This window comes from Pezoporus wallicus, unplaced genomic scaffold (assembly GCF_028554395.1).
Source record: "Pezoporus wallicus isolate ANWC-B61680 ecotype Strahan unplaced genomic scaffold, APGP_CSIRO_Pwel_v1 contig_818, whole genome shotgun sequence".
Taxonomy (NCBI): Eukaryota; Metazoa; Chordata; class Aves; order Psittaciformes; family Psittacidae; genus Pezoporus; species Pezoporus wallicus.
The window spans coordinates 5,292,880-5,310,087 of NW_026636248.1; the positions used below are offsets into that span (position 1 = coordinate 5,292,880).

Below are 17,208 nucleotides of genomic sequence, written 5' to 3' on the forward strand. Positions count from 1 at the left end.
AGCCCTTTGGTGCCATACATGCTAAATCTCGTGGTTGTGCCTGGGTGAGAGCATCTGCTGCTCCATCACAGGGCTTGTTCCTCCCTCTGTCTCAATAAATTAGCTGTGAGCTGTAGAAACCCTACAGCAGGAGGGACTTGCTGCATTTTCACCTCGGGATAACCCACAGTGTTGGGTTTGAAACAAAGTGAAGCAGTGGGCTGCAATCCCTTTGGGCTGGGAGAGGAATGATCATGGGTCTTCCCATATCCCTGCAGAGTGGGGTGAGCCCAGACCCGCTGGGTTAGATCAGAGAGGTAATTTTGGAAGGAAGCAGAATGTACAGGCCTTTGGGTTATTTTTTAATTTGAAGGAAAGTAAGTGCTTCCAAATGTGTCTATAAACTGCCCAAGGATAGAGGCATTGCTCTGCAATCCCGACTTAATACCACACTCTGGCCTTGGGGTGAGGTCATGGTTTGTCTACCACATATTCTCTGGGCTAGCTCCTTTCTCAGACAGCTGATTTCCACTAAGGCCTTTCTTAAATGTTTAAAACTCCCTCTGCTCTGGGCAGGGAAGCCCTGGTGTCATACATAGGGTTGGCCAGACTCAACCCTAACAGCAAGGTACTTGCAGGGCTTGGGGCTATCATGGGTTAAGCCTCTCCCAGGGCAAGGTGGGTAGGCAGTTGTAGGCTGATTAGAAAGCTCTGCTTGTATATCTGAAGATGTCCTTAGTTATAAGAAGTTTTTCTCAAGATCTCCATGCTACAGGATTTAATTTTTCTAGCTGCAGGCCCAGTGCAAGCTGTGGCGTGTCTACAGCTGGTGAACCTTCAAATTCATTGCAAAATCTTCCAGCCTTCATATTCTAAAATATGGCTCTTTCCTGCTTCCCACCCTAAAATTTCAGCAGCCCAGCAGCAGTACCCTTCCAACAGCACCCAGAAGTCTCTCCCTGCTCACATAAATGGCACTCTCAGTGGTCAGTGATGACACTCTCTTGCCCTTGACTTTTTTGCTGTGGGTGAAAAGGGGCTCAACTCTAATGACAGCAGCTCTGATAGTTATAAAAATCCATGTAGCATGTGTGTCATGCAAAAGTCTCACTCAACCTGAAAGACTTTATATTGTAGTGTTTTGGGCCAAAATGAAGTGTCACCAAGTGGCTCCAGAAATATAGGTGAAATGATCATATCAGGTAGATAGATTACAGTGGTAGACTTGTCTCCTGGCCCTGCATCATTTTTGTGATTCTCTCTCGAGTTTTCCAACATGTCTCTGAGCTGTGGAACTTTTCCAAACCATGCTGTGCCACTACTGGGGCTCCAAGCTAGCTATGGGTCCACAAACACAAGAGCACATCAGGACAGAGACAGACATGATACTGACCAAGCCATGTTACCCCCAGTATTCCCATGTGTGGCTCCGAAATGTGGTGCTTCCCCACTGGATAAGCCTCATACTTGTTTCACTGGGTTGGTAACACAGGAAAAGGCATTAGGCTTTTCACACCAGGCTCCTATGTTCATTTCTAAATCCTTTACTAACTGAATTTATGTCCTTTTGGCTCTCCCCAGTCTTTTATACTTGGTATATTTTATCACTGCTTCTGTATTTCCTTGTTTAGTAGAAATGTCCTTCTGTCCAGACTTAGTTTTAGGCTTCTTCTGTTTTGAACTTGCCTGTGGAACTGTGGATGTCTTTATAAAACCATGTTTTTTGTCAGTTCTTTCTATTGCTAATTTTTGCTGCCAGTCAGTTACGCTACTGTGTCAAGTTTGAGGACAGCGACGCGTTTAAATTTCTGTCATACATTTCCTTGGTTGATGCTTTATTCCACTTGATCCTAATGTGGTCATCGTTATGCACAGCCACCTGCTAATTCTTCAATCTGTAAATCTGTAAGAGCTTTTTCTTTTTCTCTTTTTTTCCCCCCTATCTGAATGAGGTCAGTGCTCATCTCAAGTATGCTGGGTGCATGACCGTCTAAGGTATTTTTTGAATGACCACATGAGTTCTCCGGCAAATATCTCCAAGGCTGAAGTCACCAACGATGGTAATTCCTCTTTCTACACATTACAAACAGATGGCTGAGGAGATGTTCCATTCACTGGTAAAATTTGTTCTGTAACAGATGCCTGCCAGCTGCCATTCCCTGCCCTGCTGCGTGATTTTATAGAGCTAATGAGATTAAGAAACTGTTGAAATTGATTTTTGCTTCTAAATACAGCAGATCTGATTCTGAGAATGCAGGGAGGACTCTCTCTCAGGTGGTACAAGCTAACACAACTCCAGTGAAAAGTCAGTGGAGCTGAACCACTTCGCATCAGCCTTGGTGCTGCCTTGAAGAGCAGCTCTCTTAAATGAAAGCGTAAGCATTGAGAAATCAACACCAAAAAGAAGTTTCCAGAGTAGAACAGCAGCACAAAAGTGGGAAGAAGGGGGAGTCTGGGGCACTTTAAAAAACTACACTCCACTCATACCAGCAGCTCAAAACTGCTGATACTTCTTGAAAATGCCTTGCATTGGAAACTCCAGTACATCAGATAGATAGCTCATTGCTCAGCCTCGGTGCTGCGGCAGAAAGTTGTTTTGCAGCCTTCGGAGCATGCTTGCTAATGAATCAACACTTCCCACCTGTAGCCACTGAGGCTGAAGCCTCAAAACCTCCCAGGCTGAAATCCTTCTGCTGATAAAAATCTAGAATGAACTGGGCATTAAGCTGTGGAAAAATGCAGATGTATATTTTGAGAGTCCATGGTCAGGCTTTGAACAATCAGATGAGTATTAAGAGAAAAAAAAAATGCGGTAGTTTAAAAATAACAGATCTACTGCATGGCAGCCATAAAAGGAGATTTTAAGGAAAGGAACAGAAAATCATGCCAGACGAATGCGTTAGGAATAGCAGTTGATACGGCATGTACAAATAACAACTTATATATCCCCCTTCTCTCCAAAATACATGTGAGAATCTTACAGGAGCAGCCAGAGCACACTGTGGGAATTCTATTAGTACAACGTTCACCACGTCTTGTTATCACCATAGGCTTTTGTTGAATGCTACTACTGTTGCTTTATGTCTCTGGCCAAAATTTAAACTCTGCTTAAAGCTTTAAGCAGTGCTTAATTGGACGAACCAACCTAAAGCTTTACGTGCAGTTTGAAAGCATCTGTGACCTGACAGATTTGAATAGTGAAAAACATGACATTCAGCGTGACCTTTCCTTCCCTTCTCTCACAGCTCCTTTCTTCTCAGTAGATGTTTGAATCTCTACCATCTTCCCACTGTTAGTTGCCTGCATCCATCCCACCACAACCACTATTTGCAGGGTCATTTATTCCATCACTTTGTAAAGGGATTAGAAGGCAGCTCTGGGCCTCAGCAGCATCCCCCAGCTGGCCAGACACTGTCATGGGCTTCCCAAAAACCCTCATTCCCAGAGAGCAGGACTCTGAGGTCTGTCCTGGCTTGAGCTAATCGGCAAAAGAGTTCAGGCCTGCCACAAATGTCCCCTGCCATCACCATCCCGCAAGCCCAGCCCATCTGAAATCACTGTTTGCTTGCTGTCTACATCAGAAGTCCTTTGTGAAGAGTACAGTTGCTCCTCTGTAACTGACCTACATGGAGCAGGTCATCAGCTGCTTATGAGCTTTCCTTTTTTTGTTTTTCATTTTTTTTCCTCAAAAAAAAATTAACCACAGTGTGAAGTCATGTTAGAAATAAACAGGCTTGTACTTCTCCTCTAATAATAGAAAGAGGAGCCTTGCTAGGCTACACGTGATTTTCAGTCAGCTCCTCACCTGGGAGGGTGAGTGGGTTCCATACCACAGAATAGGTGTCTCTACAAGTTACAGCAGTTTGGCTCTGCAAAGCCTGAAACAAAATGCTTTACTTTCTGCAAGTCCAAAGAATGATCTTAGAATTCCTGGGTCTTTTCTCAGGGTGACTTTGAAAGCCATCTCCCTCACCCTAAGCAATGAGATCTCTGTGCATGGCATACAGCCGTGATGGCCCCTGGAGAGTTTTGTCCAAGCCAAGAAATTAAGAGCCCTGTCTAATGGCGTCACCGGCTGCTAATGAAGTTGCACATTCATAAACTATAGCTACAGCCCTCAAGGGAAACTCCCCGTCATCCCTGCTTTGGGAGGCACAGTTTGTTTGTGTCATAGGAGCTCATAGGACCCATGAGAGCTGATGGAGGCAATCTATTCTGTGGGCTTTAATTTTTACCCCCCTCCCCCCAACCCAATCATGTTCTTCTTTCATTCCCAGATTGAATTGAGCAGAGTTTTAATTTCTGTGCCTATGTCTATTTGTCTATTTGACAGTAGCCAAAAGAGATGGGAGTTACTCAGCTTTTTTTTTTCCTCCTGTGGAGGATCAAACAGCAAATCTGTATGAGGAATTCCTGATGGAGAAGCCTAAAAGGAAGATTATGAATTTTCAAAGCTTGTGGCCTTGTAAACCAAGCATCTCTGCAGACACTGTGGAGCAAGAGCTCATTAGGAATAATAATTTAAAACCTGACTGAAATCTCCATAGCTTTTGTGACTTACACCAGATGAAGATGTGATCCATTTACCTAGTTTTAAGCCCAGACACATACTCTTGCGGTGTAGATAGAATTTCCTCTGCATGCACAACCGTTGCTTTGCCCTATGACAAGCAAATGTTTATTGGCCTTTGTATGGCTCAGCACGAGTTTGTAAGACATTTTTTAAATGGTATTTGTTTTGCTATACATGATGTATATTTTGGTGCTTTTGCTGGTACTTTGCCTCTCAAGATCACTCATTTCTGAAGCACAAGTATGACATCTTGAGAAAAATAACTTCCACTCAGTACTAATCTATCATGTTAACTTTATTTCTGTCATAGCATATAGAGAGCAAACAACTTACTACTATTCCGTGCTTCTTAGCTAAATGCTTTTTTTTCAAAAGGCTAGGGAAATGCTTGTGTCATGGAAAAAACAGAATCCAGCTACACAGAAAATAAAGAGGTGCAGTGGATCGGGCTTAATCGAGCACTTAACAGGTTCAGACTAGTCTGAGCTTACGTTAACTGAACCACTGAACCCATCCAAGCTGAACGGATGTAGAGCGTTTTGGATATGCAGTTAAAATACACTTTAGCATGGTGTTCTTTATCTGCAGGTAGTAACACATAACCACCTGGGTAGCCACGCTGAAAATTATTCTCCGGCATGTGCAGGATAGAGGGACATTTTGTATCTGCACAAGGGAAGCTGCTCTTGGTGTGTCTGAGTACAATACGCCCCTTTGCCTTTGAAGATACAGCTGAGTATGTTCCCAGACTCTTGTTCTTTTTCTTTTTTCCACAAGTGTTTGCCCTGGGAAACAGGCATTGGGCATATTCTCAGGTTTTCAGGTGGCTCAGGGGCAGAGGGGCTTGTGGATGACTTTGTCCTCTCCGCAAGACCTTCGCTCTTGCATGCCCCTGATGTCTTGCTAGTGTGATGCTACTTTCATCTTTCTAAGGAGCCAGTATCTCAAGGTCAGAAATCTCCATCTCCCTGGAAATAATGCTTCTAAAGCTGAGTGATAGTCTTTACTAACTAGACGGTGTTGCTACCACCCTGTCACAGCTGTTGGTCATTCCACGGTACTTTTTGCTATGGAAGAGATTTTCTTTTTCACCTGGGGGAAAAAAAAACCTATGCACACTGTTAGACAGGTGATAATGTGCCTGTCCTAGGAGATCACAGGACAGTTTGTATCATTGTTATGTCTGCAGTTAATTTAGGATCCTTTAAAACAAATGTTCAAAGGAAAAAAGTGCGTGATTGCAGCTTAAGGTCATGGTTATTACAGCATCCCTGGCTCTAGCAGGCAGATCAGGAACTTTGTAGCTCAGCATTTTCTGGATTGTAGAAATCTATCTGTTGGCTTAGGCTTTGCTAAAATGTAAGTGGTATTTACAATTGCACTTGGCCATGAACTGCTTCTTTCTGATATGAATCCAAATGCTAGGGTTATAATTACTGTGAATCCTGCAATCAGAAAGCATAAGCTTAACATGCATTGGGTTGGTCTTCACAAAGAACTTGCTGAGGGCTGAAGTGGCCATCTCTGAGGAATCTTCCCACCGCACTGAGTTACATAGCAAACCTTCATCTCTGTGGTCTCCTCTTGATACTGTTTCATTTTGCCTGCAATAACTGTGTTAGACACCATTGCGGACTGACTCCACAGCCTGATGCTGGCCCAGGCATAAGATGTGGGATACATCCTCTTCCAAGGACTAATTTTAAGTACTCAAAACAGAATGGAAAAGCTTCAAAAGGGGAGAGACCCACTTAAAAGGGATGCTATCTTATAGTCTTGTAGGTCATCTTGTAGCCCTTATAATCAGCAAGGGAGGGAACAAACCTTGAATCTCCCAAAAAGGGGAGTAGTAGCAGGAGGAAAATACAAGTCCTCTTTTTGTAAGGCCTGATCTTGACAGTGATCTGTGTAGGCGCATACCAGATCAAGCCAGAGCAAAGCCAAATAGGCAGCCAGCATCCAGAGACCTAGGAAAATATTACTGGTGCAAAAGTAGAACATCAGTACTTGCAGAACTGAGAGGGGTTGCCTAAATCTGGGACAGGCATGCTTAAAATGACAGCTAAAGGTATGAATCATTTTGTGGGCCCGCCTGTACGCTGCTAGTGTTGAAGGGTTCAGCGTTGCCAGCTGCCAAGCAGTAAGCCTTCCTAAGGGCTGGGTGATCAACACCTCTCACACCAAAACAACACTTGAAATCGACTGGACTCAGTGGATGAAAACTGAAGCTAAAACCACAGCTGGAAGTTTGAGCCAGGCTATAAATAAAGTACCCAAGTAAACTGAAAAGAAAATGTGTTTAAAGAAACCTGTCCACACACCTTGCACTTGAGTGAGGGGAGGCAGTTTGGTTGAATTTTTTCCCAGAGGGTAATACAGTGTGTGCTTATGGAGAATACATTTGGACAAACGTGGATGCCACACAATGTTAATATTGGGTTTGTTTGGGTTTTTTTAACCCATAAGCTATTTGGTAAGTTTTTCTGTAAAATTTGATTAGCAACAGATAGTTTATAATGTGTAATTGGTGAATTTCCTGTGTTAAACACTTTGTCCTACAAACATGTAGTCAAAGAAGGGTGAGAGATTCTTACATAAGACACAGGTATGCTCATAGTCTTAATTTTATCAATAAGGAAAAAATCCCCTGAAAACTGAATAGGTCTCAGAATACTCCTCTCTAGATTCTGGTTTTGCACTGTGTTCTGAATTTGACACAGCAGAAAAATATTCAGCTAAAGATAGAAGGGATTTCGTACAGACAGACTTGCTCTTTCGGTCCTGTGTGTGCCTACATATATATTTATATAGCTTAAGAAGAAAAAGATGAAGTATGCCCTCTTTAGCTTTGTAATAAACTCAAACTTAAGTGAAGCCAGAGGAAGACTTTGGCTGCGTACTCAGCCTCTGCAGGTAGAGTCTCATTTCCAGTTCTATAAACAGACTCTTTTCTTCCATTATTTAAAACTGTTCAGCTCTTTCTCTGCAAGAAAACAGCAAAGGCAATTGAATACAGCCTTGGTCACGTAAATGGCTCTTGTCTCAAAACCTACTTCATATTCAGTGTTGTCCTAGTTTTTCTCAAGCCCATAAAGGTCCTTTTCAGAGTTGAAGAAATTCCAATTAGTGAGTGCTGGAATCACTGTGTGCGAGCAAAAACAGTACAGTATATAACATACTACTATAAAATTACATATAAATATTTATGTACCCTTTAATGTCACCTCACGTTCAGTTAAGTTGCTGGGGGTTTTTTGCAGCTTTTCTCTAACCTTTGTTTGGCCATTTCAAGCATGACTAACATATTTCAAATTATTTTTAAACTTACATCATCTTCTCTTTAAAACAGTGTGCATGAAAGTGCAGGTGGCTGAGCTGAGTTCAAAAGATTCATTTGCCAAGGAGACCTAGGACTTTCCAACTGTATTTCAGTGCTTGTTTCATAATAAAGCCACTGCGTTATCCTGAATTTAGACTAACTCCGTGGTTACGGTGGTGTCGATTAACCATAGTGTCAAAGAGAAGAATTCAGCCTGAAACAGGCAATACAGGGATTTTTATTTTCCTCTCATCTTCTCTTTACCAAGCACAGACAAAGAGGCAGGTTGCTACGTATTGTTGTTACACCTTATCTAAATATATTGATCAGTTCCTCCAGACTCTTATCTGTTTGCTCAGCAATGACTCTGGTTCATTCACACCGGGATTGCAGGGGAGCTGAATGGATACAGCCACGTGAAACGTACCAGTAGGCTAATTCAAGCTGGGTGACACTGTACCTGGCTTCTCCTTTGTTTCTCCTTCCTGGTTGTTTGACATCCGCCAGCCTCTCTGTTCATTAAGTCCACGTGATGAATAGAAGGCAGCAAGTGTAATTTGGGCAGTAAAGGCCACCTGGTCAATAAATATAATAAAGATCCACTAGTGCATCTCTTTCAGCACTGAGTGCGTCAGTGAAGTGCAAACTGGAAAATTTATGATAGTGAATGGAAATCTTAAATCGATGTGGAGATTCTAGCGGTTTCCAGTGTCGCACTGGCGTCTCTTGCTCCCGGCCTTTTTAAGCCCAATAAAAGAACATTTTCAAAGGTGAGGTTCCCCCAGTAACAGAGAGAGTACATTCATGTCGTATTGTTTTTCGAGCAGCAGGCATCTGGTTCTGCTAGTTTTCACACTGGGATGACTTTATTGGAGTGGATCCTGCACTGCCCCAAGGAGAGGTGTACCCAGCAGTGCGGGATCAGGCTGGCGCATAGAGTCAGCACAGTGGTTTCAATGCCATCCGTGTGCTGCCTGTGTGGCACAGGCAGTGTGCTGGGGAAGGCAGGAGGTGTCTTGCAGCACCAGTAGTCCTTATGCAGACATAGGAGGAAGCTCAGTCCACAAGAGCCCCAACACCAGCTGATTTTAAACACCAGCTTTGTACTTAACACTCCCAGCCTGTGCCTTTGCCTAAGCTGAGCTCTCTCAGTCCTGACTTCATCAGCATTACTGTAAGAATGTGGCGTGGGCTTGAATCAGAACCAGGGACTCAACATTTATGCTCATGACTTGGTAATATTGACACGTAGATGCGATTTGGGGCTTGATGCTGATCAGTGAAGGCAACACTACAGCATATGGGAACAGCCTCACGCTGGCCAGTGAGTGTAATGTCTTTAGCAGACTTTGCATCATGAAGCAGTTAATGAATTCTTTTGTACTGAAGGGCTGGATTCAATAAAACGTTTCTGGGGCAAGTTACCATAGCCTGCCATACTGCAGTGCAGCAGGCAGACCTTTTTTTTTTTTTTCCTTTTCATTTATTTTTTCTTACCCTTTTAATTTTAAATTGAGTGCAGCTGACTGCCTCCAACGCTGTTGTTAACAATGGCTCTTCTTTCCCTGGGACAATGTAACATTTAAAACAGATAAAAGCCCATGTGGGGCTAATAAAAGTTTGTCCCCATCCTCATTCCTGTAGGGCAAGTTTCCCCATCGTTAACATTGTAAGTAGCAGCCAGCTATGAATATGAATGTAATTGAGTTTTACATATTATTACTTATCAGCGGGTAACTCTGAACAGGCATCACTGGAGGGATGTGCTGAATCTCAGAGAAACTTCACAGCAGCAGGGGACACATGCAGAGCTGCATGAGCTGCAGCCTTAGTGGGGACTGGGAAATCAACAGGCAAACAACTATGAGGACAATGTTGCTATGGGGCATGGCAGCCCAGATGCCCCAGTCCAACGGGAGTAGGAAAACAGGAAGGATCCACAGATGATGCTCAGCGTTTGCCCCAGCAAGACTGTTGTGCTTTCCTTCTGGCGGCTAATGGAGAGAGGGAGCAAGTCAGGAGGTTCCCATTCCAAATTTTCCATCTCCTTTGCTTGTGTAGATTGTGTTAGGGTTCTAAATGAAACCCTCTGAGCACTAGTCTTTCTGTCCATATCAAGGAGAAGGTGTAAGTGGCTGTCTACAGACATGCATACCTTCTTGGATGGAGCATGTTCATTGAACCCTTACAAAAATCATTGCAAACAACATTATGGTTCCAGGACACTATAAAAGCATTAGGTTTTATAAATGCACTTTGAGGTGACTTGTGTCCTGAGCAGTTTCTGCATGGTATATATGCAGTCAGCAAACCATCTAGATTTGAAATAAAAGTGTGTGTGTGGCAGGGGCATGTGTTTGACTACCCTCCATGCAGAGCTCAATCCAAAACGTCCGTGACTGGAGTCTGCCTTTGGTGGTCTTTGGACTGGGCTCCATGTTGCTTTGCATATCCATGCATGTCTGTAGGGTTTATTTTTCTAATTTTTAATTGTTATTTTCAGAAATGGTTTGAAAGCCTCTATCAGTGCTATGATGGGAAGGTGCCTCTGTTCCTTTCCTCCACCTCTTCCTGGTATCTCTGTTGCTGGACAGCTCTTGGTTCCTACATCAGCTGCTGTAGTACCAGACCTGTCCAGCTGTGTGAGCTGAGCCCCTGCCCTGCCCTTCCCACCAACAACTCAGATCAGTAACAGGACGCAAGAGTCGGTGCAGCATGGACTATTTGGATTTACAAATCTAGAAATGCGATTGCTCCCTGCCAGTGTTTACCAACTATGCATTCCAGCTGAAGCACGAATGAGTCATTCTTACAGTGCTCATAGAAAATAAGAAAAGGTTTAAATACCCACAAAATTTGCTTACTCTTCAGATGTAGCCCCCGGAAGGGCGAGGACAGCTTCCGCCATATTCTGGTTGGATATGTCACTCACATGACTATTGGAAAGTCAAACAGTCCCTACTAGTGATAAGTGATGTGCAAAAAATAGAGAAAAGGCCATGAGGTCAAATCCCAAGGACAGTTTCAAAAAAGGCTGGAATGCAAAAGGTGTACTTACCTTCGGTAAGGCCTTTTCATGACATGTAGCCTGGTGATGCTACATGGTGTCCGTAGAATTAAGCTGGTGTTTGTCCACACAAATATGAAGTTAGACCTTTATGCATTAGTGGCAGTCTGCAGACTGATACAGACGGTCATTTTGTTCAGAGCAACATGCATGAATGTATCCCAGAGGTGAAGCTCAAAATACCCACATTGCTCTAGTGTGCCGCTCCCTCTCTTTCCAGTAACGTGAAATGACTCACAGGCTTGAAAGGACAAACACTGATCAAAAGACCAAAGAGTGATTTACTGCTGCAGGATGGGACAAGATATTTTAGCCCAACAAACAGTAACTGCATTTAGAGGTGAGTATTGCCAAAGGAGCCCAAGGCGGTGCTTGCTTACTAAATTGAGTAAAATGCAGGGATTTCACCAAATGCAAATGACAATGAACAATATGTATGACTCAATATATCCGCTATGCTTTCAGTGTGGAGTCAGAGGGTGGTATAGCTGACCTTTTAAAGTGATGCTTTTCAAACCACATTGTTATGATTATCAAAGTGTTCATTTTAGAATGCAGTATTTGGACCCACTCCTGCTAATATTCTCATGTATCATTTGAAGGCTGTTTTCGCTGCTGTTTAAAGAAAGTACTCCCCGGCAGCCCCTAGAGTGTCATACTTTTAGTTCTATGTCTAACCAGGGAACAAAATTTGCTATCAGTTCTCTGAGGCTTGACGCACACCTCTGGAATACTTCAAGTCGCGTATGGAATTGGCTAAAATAAGTTTGATGGTGATTTTGCGAGTCCTTCCTGTGTGCCAGAAATAGTCTCTGAGAACAATGTGGGGTGAGAAATATTCTCTGCTCTTTAGCCTCAGCTTCTTTCTATCTAAAAGCTGTTGGTGGTATCAGTGGCAGTGCAGAGCAGATCCCAACACAGCTGTGTTGTGACTGCAGTTTTGCAGTACTGTAAGAGAAAGAAAAAAAATCTGGCATCAAATTTGTAAATTTAAGTGTAGAAAAAAAAAAAGAAAAGTGTTAAAATAATGCCAGTACAGTGTCTGTAACATGGTCAGCTCAAGGCTAGCACGCAGACTGGAATGAGGCCCCCGCAAGTCCGATGAGAGGCAATTTTGCTGGGATGCATTTCCTCCCTGTCCTCCATCAGGCAAGCCAAAAACTTAACAGGAAAAAAAATTAAAAGGAAGCCGTACACAGCAATTTGGCTCCACAGCGGTACTCATTACAAATAAATAGCCCAGGCCTGGCTCCCCTATGGTAGCGGGACTCAGGGCAGTGCTTGGGGCTGGGCGAGATGCTGCTGCTGTGACCAGCAATGGCCACCACGCTGGTCCCTGTAGCCCTGCTCATCCTCAAGCAGTCACCCTGCTGGCCTGTGAGGGGTCTGGCACAGGCTAGACCAGCCGTGGTTAAGTGCAGTTTTCCTGAAGCAGGAGCTGTGATGGTCACAAACCCAATCGGTATCTGACTAAGTCCTAAAAAATCAGCAGAATCTTTTATCGGGTTGAGGATGCCTTATTTTGATCATGGAGGTTAGACACAGGCGTGGGAATTCCCCCAAGTTGGTTTATTTGCAGATTTGTTCAGACAGTTTCTTTCTTTTTTTTTTTTTTTTTTTTTGACAAATCAGCCTTTTTTTGTAATAATCTCATCTTGAAACTTGAGAAGAAGGGAATGTATGGGTGAGCAGCTAATATCAGTGAGTTCTGGAAACTCCCTTTTCATGGTCTCCTTTAGCAGCTGTACTGTTTTGATGCTTTCACTGCACTAAAAACATATTTGACAATAAAGTAACTTCATCTGTTCCAGTAAAATTAGCGTCAGCTCACAGTAAGTTTGATAAAAGCACTACTAAATAATATGAATATACAGCGAACTTGATCTAATGTTTTGACCTAATATAGCATAAAGAAGAAAAACATCAGAGGTTTTAGGATCAGAGAAGGGGAGGCAATTTTTCTTTACCGATTGTATTCCTGAGTCAAATATTAAGAGTGTATATGTAGCATCTAGTGACTGGCAGATGTAAACATTGGTTTAAAATTAATTTTAAAATATCTCTTTATACAAAGCAATATATTTACTTATTTAAATCATACCCATCTGGACATGTTATCAAAATCAATCCTGGTCTACTATAAGCCATTTGCTGCCATTGCCACCCGCTGGCCAGGGACAAATAACTATCCTGTTACTGACCCAGATCAACAAATATCCTGATTAAACAGACACATCTTGATGCATATCCAATTGCTTCATATACAGTGTCTTGCCGTTAATACAAAACCTGGCCAGCTTTGTACAAAATTTATTTACTGATTTTATCTTCAAAACATAAGTCATAGTCTGGGAGAAGGGCAGGGGGAGGGAGCATGTTTTGAAGACCGTGAACTCTGATCGGGTAGTTTCATCCTTCTGTCGTCTCTTTAAATGTACTATTTAAAAACCAAAGGATCTCATCCTTTTATGTTTCTGTAATACAAGACACAGGTTTGTCAATATGTAGTAAAATAATGAAACTGAATTACAAACAGTAGGGAGCCATTTTTCTCACATGGGGTCAGCATACATGGTAATACTTTGGATTAAGGAGGAAACTACTATAGGACCATAATAACTAACCTTATTAATCTGTTCCCATTTTCTTAAGAGTATCACAAAAAGAAATGTTACAGCAATTGCAGCTGAACACAGGAATCCTTCTCTACTTTAAGCACAGTCCTTTATGTACTGTGATTTTGTGGGTTATTTTGTTCTAATCATGCTAACAAGTAATCTTATTAATCATATCTGTTGATGCTCGTTTACCGCTTTCCTTCACAAATGATTTTAGGGCCCAATATTTGGGCCTTTGTAACAAATCTGAAAAACTGATATAAAAATTATTTTTCTTAGGAAAGCTGTTCTTCACTTAAATACTCCTTAAAAAAAGGTAAACCAGGCCCTTACATTTCTCTTTCCTGTGTCCTTCGGTACCATACCAGGTGCATAGGAGCAGTGCTGGGATAGCCTTCTCTACAAATGGTTAATCAGAGGCAAAGAAAGGCAATAATGTTTTGTTCTCTGCATCATTAGTAAGGGGGAAGGAGAAGGATGTAGCAGAACAACCACATCTTTTGTTTTTAAGTTCTGTGTAACAATTCTGCCAGGCAGCGCGTTTTCCCTCTGTTTCATTTGTCTTTGTTATTTTCCTGTCTAATTAAAATTCTGCAATTCTATCATGAATTTGTTGTCCGGATAAGGTCACAAACAGCTTCTGTCCTAATGAAATATGAATTGCATTAGTTAATTGAATTGCGCACTTACTGTGTGTTGTGAATGGACTGAGCACACTTATATTCTCAATATATACTGAGCATTTTTATCAGTCAAGGGAACATGTGGACACAGAAAATGCTGTTATCATTATTTGCTTCACAATAAGGAGATTTAATTGTCAATAGACAGGGCTACAAAGTGTTTGTGAAGGACAAGAACTGTAAGATCTCACACAGGCATCTGCTAGCTGGGATAAGATCTTCAGCGATCTGGGGTCAGGTCACAGTTCCGAGTAGAAAGCTTGAATAAACCCGTATTATGCACGGTGTGCCTGTGATGTCTGTAAAGATAGGAAGAAGTAAGGAAGAGTAACAAAACATCTGTGGCCTTCTGCAGCAGCAGGCTTTTTGCATTAAGTGAACCTCGTAATTGAAACCCTAAGTGCATGGTCCAGGCCATTCTCTTCCAGGATCTGCCCAGTCTCTGTGCAGACACTACCCTCATACCTCTGGTAACACAACAAGCTTTGCTTTGGGATCATTTCTGTAGATGAGAGATTAGTCTCTGAACTGTGGGAAAGTTCAGTTTAGCACGCCAAGTACCTGCCCAAAGTCAAGGCTGTGGATGAAGCAGGTGCTTAAGGGAAGTAAGTGCAGGCTCTAGTGCTGAGCCTTTACAGTGTCTAAGATAGGTCTTTTGCATCTGTAACCACTCAGTGGTGGTCTCGGCTAATGAATCAAACTATTTCAGAGGACAGGCATTAGCTGGGAAAACGGCAATGGAATGCAGTATTTAATTTCTTTACATGGGTCTTGATTTTTCACATAGTTATTCACACCATTCAGTATTATACATACGTGCACATGTACTGATGTATGTATATGCATATATATAATATACATATGTACATGATATGCATATATATATCGCCAATATTTACCCTTTAGATTTATTTATAGAGAATAGTATGTTTAGTTTCTGCATAATACTTATGTAAGATAATAGATCTATATAGAGTATCTTCTAATAGCTCTTTAACTTGACAGGTGTGGAGAGATATCTATTGTTTTGTCAAATAGTGCCTCCCTTAGCTTGAAATGATATTTCATTCAACAGTAGGCTGAAAGAAAAGATAAGCTATGTTCAGGTTGAAGAGTTGTTGAGAAATTTCTTCTTGTAATCATTTTCCACTCAAAAACTGAGGAGATATGCAAATGCTAATGGCAGCCTTTCTTTTACTACAGCAAGCTCATGCAGGAATATAAAACCACTCAAGATAAACACAGCTAAAACTGACTTGCCATGTTACACAGTTCCCAAAAGGAAATACCTTGACCCTTTCTACAAGAGTAGCAGAGAGAAGAGAATCTATCCTTGATCTCAGCCGTCATGGGCAACTGCTTTGTGGGGGACTCCCAGCTCTGTGCACATGCAGAGCCACTCATCATTTCCTACTGTGGGCAATTCTCCACAGCTGCTGTTGCATTCACCTTCCAGGAACACTCCTCCACCTGCCCCAGTCAAGCACTTCATTACCACCATCCACAGATGATGCACCAAGATACAGAGATTAAATGAGGTATTCTTGCTCGGGTGTGTAGGCAAGGACTTTCCCTATATGCTCAACAGAGGGGAGAGAGGTTTCTCCGGAGGGCAACATGGGAATAGCCACATTAGGCTGCTTCTTCTCTGAATCACCTTCTGGAAGAGTTTTTCTCTCTTGAGATCACTGTACTTACTGAATCTAAGGGGACCTGCCTCTGGGTGTAGTTGTTTCATTGCAGAAGTGCTTCAAGCATACCAGTGTTCTGCACTCCCCAGTCCCACCGAGACAGTCATACCTGCTAAATCTTCTGTCTAAGGAACTTCCCACCTAGTGCCTGTATCACTCAGTTACCTCCTCTCTCTCTCGCTTTGGATTTTCTGCATTTACTGCAGTACTAACAGCTCTAGCTGAGCTACTGTTGAATATCCCTGCCCGCATGAAAGGGTTCAGGAGGTGAGTAAGAAAGGGTGGGCGTCTGCAATGGTTTGGTGAGGTGCTTCCTGACACAGTCATGGCAGTGGGCAAATGACTGAGAGCAAAAGTGGTGGGATGGGGCGTGAAGGGTGATTGACAGTGGTTGCTTAGTGGTCTGAAAAGAGATGAGTGAAAGTACTTGGGGGGTGGGGAAGTGAGTTTGGGAAGCACAACTGACTGTGAGAAAGACACCACTACGTTACCCGTGGCACACTGCAGGTGCGTATGTCATATTCTCTTCCGTGAATGCAGCTTTAAAAGGCTTGATGTCATTAAAAATATTCACGTACTTCTGTCCAAAAATACATGATATAATGATGTATAATTATGGAGGGGAGGAAATGAAAGAGATTCAAGGAAGGCTGAAAAATAAAAATAAACTGAGGAGTCCTCTAGGGAGAGTAGAGAAGAAGTGAAGACCGATACAGCCTTGCAGACTGTAATGTGGCTTTGTTGTCTCCTGCAGCGCCATCGTCTGGGGCCCTGCTCCTGTGGGTGACCCTCCATGGGGACACCTGGGCTACAGCTGCCCTTGTGCTCCTGGGCACAGCCTCAGGACAAGCTGCCCATCTGATGGATTTTTTTCTATACAAATCTTACTTTAGGAATCCATGGGTTTTTTTTCAATCAAAGTTTTTTTTTAGTTAGATGAACACTAGAAACTTTAGAAAAAATCTTTGTGAAACACTGAAGGGCAGTGAAAAAAACTCCCCTGTTCAGCTAATACACATGTATTAAAAACTGCCTGTCTTCACCAAAATCATGATCCACCCAGCACAGACTGTGCCTGTGCTCAGCACCACCTGCTTCAGATGAAGGCAAAGAAATGCCTTCACATTTGGTGGATATAAGATAATGTCTTCTCTTTCCCATCCTTCACCCTGTCCTGCATAGTCCCCTTGAAGACCTCACACTAATCCCATGAATTCAGAGACTGATTTAATCCTTCAAGCATAAGGCTTCCATTGTTATTATTGTTATTATTATTGT

General features: G+C 42.5%; 1 protein-coding gene and 1 long non-coding RNA gene across 2 annotated transcripts in view; one reads left to right on the forward strand and one right to left on the reverse strand.

The window, feature by feature from the left end:
- The window catches only part of BCL2 (BCL2 apoptosis regulator), a 97,451-nt gene that overhangs the window by 59,892 nt on the left and 20,351 nt on the right, over positions 1-17,208 (forward strand). The window lies entirely within an intron of this gene.
- LOC130593903 (uncharacterized) lies at positions 11,015-14,708 on the reverse strand. The gene is made up of 2 exons (XR_008970913.1): positions 14,431-14,708; positions 11,015-11,886 (listed from the first exon to the last, which is right to left on the reverse strand). It is a non-coding gene; the product is annotated as an uncharacterized LOC130593903 (long non-coding RNA).